At 36.1% G+C, this 3,700-nt stretch overlaps 1 long non-coding RNA gene across 1 annotated transcript; it reads left to right on the top strand.

Annotated features, from left to right (window-relative positions):
* The first annotated feature begins 409 nt into the window (after positions 1-409).
* Positions 410-3,299, top strand: LOC141317280 (uncharacterized). The gene is made up of 2 exons (XR_012351768.1): positions 410-1,544; positions 2,546-3,299. It is a non-coding gene; the product is annotated as an uncharacterized lncRNA (long non-coding RNA).
* Positions 3,300-3,700: the final 401 nt, after the last annotated feature.

The raw sequence follows: 3,700 nt of genomic DNA, 5'->3' as shown, positions 1-3,700 counted from the left end.
TTGGTATTGACATTCCCATAGTGTCCACCAGGACGCAGCGTCTCGTTCCCTGTCCTCAGGGAACAGGGGTTACATACGTAACCTAGACGTTTTTCAACAAAACAAACAAAAAAAAAACACAAAGCTAGAAAAGATTTCATGTGCATGTTTCTTTGATTTAGGCACAGTGGAAAAGTGTAGGTCTGGCCTAAAAGCACCGGTTCCTGCAGGATTTTATTTGAAAGATGTCTGGAAGTCTTTTGTATGCAACACTCAACAGTTCAGTCCTGAACAAATGGGGAATTGTCTTAAAAACAAGATTGTCTACTTGTTAGGAGACTCCACCACAAGGCAGTGGTTTGAGTTTTTTGAAGAAAAAGTGCCGGGCAAGTATGAATCAGTTTTTAATATTCAATTTAAGACTTGATAGCATAAATGTACAATATAAATCAAACAAGGAAATGACATACAGAGGCCCCACATGTCGTTCCAAACCCATAAGACCTTTGTTCGTCTTTGGAACACAAATTAAGATATTCTTGATGAAATCCAAGAGCTTTCTGACCCTCCATGGACAGCAAACTAGTCAACAAAATAGTCCATGTGATATCAGTGGTTCAATCGTAGTTGTATGAAGCTACGAGAATACTTTTTGTTGAGAAAAAAATGAACATAACAACTTTATTCAACAATTATTCTCCTCCACAAGACCCTAGCACCATTTTCAGGAGTAGCATAATGCATAGGCATGCTTTGATATGCAAATATCTGCATCAAGATATTTTCCAAAATGGCGCTAGGGTGATGCAGAGAAGAAGAATTGTTAAATGGGTTGTTGAAGGATTAGTTCACTCCTGAATTAAAATTTCCTGATTATTTACTCACCCCCATGTCATTCAGGATGTCTTTTTTTTTCTTTCATTAGAAAAGAAATGGTTAGTTTAAGAATATATTGGCATTAGATGAAAACATCAAAAACAGGTGCACTTTTTAGGCAAATTTGCAAAATGTTGTTACAAAAATGGCTTATAAAGGATCAATGGTTCTGAAAAAAGCTCATGCAGATCTTGTTCTCAGATGCTGCTTGTTTTAATATTTTATATCTAATGCAATCACATCGAGACCTGTGTATAAATCAGTGCAGGGCAGTTCACCCAAAATGAAAAAAGCTGTCTAACTTTCTAAAGCTACAATTTTAATTTTAGTTTCATTTATCTTTATAAGGCTTAAAAAGAATGGACCTCCACACTCATCCTGCAGGTGGGCCCCTGATGGCTGTGGAGTTGAAAAATAACATCATTATTCACTGGAGGCCACATGGTGTTCCTTTGCGATTTCGTAAAACGTTTATTAATGACCTGCATTACATCAGCAATGACATTGATGAAATAGCTGGTGGGCCTCATGCAGTCATTGTCTTCACATACTGTGCTCACCTGGTTTTTCAACCGATAACATTTTATGTGCATGAAGTGTCCAAAATCCGCCAGTCTGTTGTTGCACTGCTGAGCCGTGCTCCAGATACCACCATTGTTATCAAATCTGGAAACACTGCAGGAATAAAGGTAAACTTGCTCACTTTCCAATCATACTTTGTTCAAGCAAGCAATCCTTGTTACATGATGTACCAATAGTGACCATTCAAATTTTTTTTCTCCAAAGTTTGTATCTCTATAAAAAAAAAAAAAAAAAAATATATATATATATATATATATATATACATTTTATATGTCTAAAGAACAAATAATATTCTTCTTCCAAAGGTTGGTTACAAATCAAGTAGTAATAAAGATTTTATCATATGTGTGGCAAACTACCTGTTTGTCACTGGTGAGGGAGCGGCATTGGCCTGCACTCACACTTAAACACATACAAATACACCTCATCCACTTTCCATTCCCCCTCCCCTGTTGAGAAAAAAAAAAACTAAATATGCTGGTTAGATAGGTTTTGATGCTGGGATGCTGGTTTTATGCTGGTCATTTGCTGGTTAATGTTGGTCCTTTGTTGGTTTATGCTGGTCTTTAGTTGGTTTATGCTGATCCCTTGCTGATTAATGCTGGTCCTTAGCTGGTTAATGTTGGTTCTTAGCTGGTTTATGCTGGTCTTTAGTTGGTTTATGCTGGTCCCTTGCTGATTAATGCTGGTCCTTAGCTGGTTAATGTTGGTTCTTAGCTGGTTTATGCTGGTCTTTAGTTGGTTTATGCTGGTCCCTTGCTGATTAATGCTGGTCCTTAGCTGGTTAATGTTGGTTCTTAGCAGGTTTATGCTGGTCCCTTGCTGGTTAATGCTGGTCTTTAGCTGGTTTATGCTGGTCCCTTCCTGGTTAATGATGGTCATTTGCTGGTTTATGCTGTTCCTTAGCTGGTTTAACTCTTTGAGGACTCTTCTGACTTGAGACTGTCTTGTGACTTGAATGGAATGACTTGGTACCACCTCTGGTAATGACCATGCTTGAACTGATATAAATTTAAACCTTCAATGCAGATAAAAATTTATCATTTTGGGGCAAACCTAGAAATAAAGCTCTTTCTAATTCTGATCTGTTTTTTTTTTTTTTTTTCAGGATATTTTTCAAAGTGATTGGCACATGTTGCTGTTGGACACAGTGATGAAGGAGATGTTCAAAGATACTGATGGAGTCATCTTTTTAGATGTCTGGCAGATGACTTCCTGTCACTATTCACCTGAACACATTCACCCAGGACCTGTTATCATTGCTAATGAAGTCGACATGTTTCTCTCGTATGTGTGTCCTACCTGAGGCCTGTTCAAGTTTATTTGGTTCAGTAAGGAAAATGAGAAACTAACAATGGCTGCGTTTCCCAAAAGCATTGGAAGCCTAAGTACACCCACTGAAACCAAATAAATAACCTATAGGCTACAATCAGAGGTGTATAATCCAGGGGTCAGAGAGTAAAAGTCCTGCAATATATTTATTCCACTCATGAACTCAGCCGCTGATTTAACTAATTCGATTTGTTCCACCTACCCTTTTTTGACAATATATTCTGATTCTCTCTGTCTTTAATATTTCAACAAAATGAAACAAGAATTTTGAACCTGGCTTGCTTGCTTGCTTATTTATTTATGTATTTATTTATTTATTCAATCCTATTCACCTGGGTTGTCTTGCCATAAAAATGCATTTTATAAACACAAAGGAGAATGCAGAAAATATAATTCTGCAAACACCAGAATTGTTTTTAATTTACATTTTGTATAATACCGTTTATTTCATTTATGTGTGTTAAGTTGTTCAGCCTTCAGGCACATTGTTCATGTTTTCAGGGCATAAAATAAAGCTCTATAATGCAACAGTTTACAGTTTTCTGTTATTCATTCAGTACTTCAGAGAGAATGAGAATAATTCACAATAAACAGCAATAGGTTTTTAGGTACAAACAAAACTGATAACCTACAGTTATTTATACAGGTTAATTTACCATGAAAACGGCATACAATTTGTGTGTCTGTCCCATTGAAGATGCCGTTTGTTGCGTGATTTATTTAGTTAGTTAGTTAACAGGGACATTGTACATTAATTAAACATTTCTGTAAATGTACCAGAATTAGTCATTCTACAGAATGTAAGTCACCCTAAAATATGTGATTAGAATACATACTATAACCATGTAAATATATTACAGTATCATCTACATGTTTGAATATTAATGACAGGACATGCAAAATAAAGACAATTTATATATAGAGCAAAGAG

The sequence above is a fragment of the Garra rufa genome, unplaced genomic scaffold (assembly GCF_049309525.1).
Source record: "Garra rufa unplaced genomic scaffold, GarRuf1.0 hap1_unplaced_628, whole genome shotgun sequence".
NCBI classification, from domain to species: Eukaryota; Metazoa; Chordata; class Actinopteri; order Cypriniformes; family Cyprinidae; genus Garra; species Garra rufa.
Note: the sequence above shows the minus strand (reverse complement) of the source record. Positions and strands in the feature narration are given on the sequence as shown.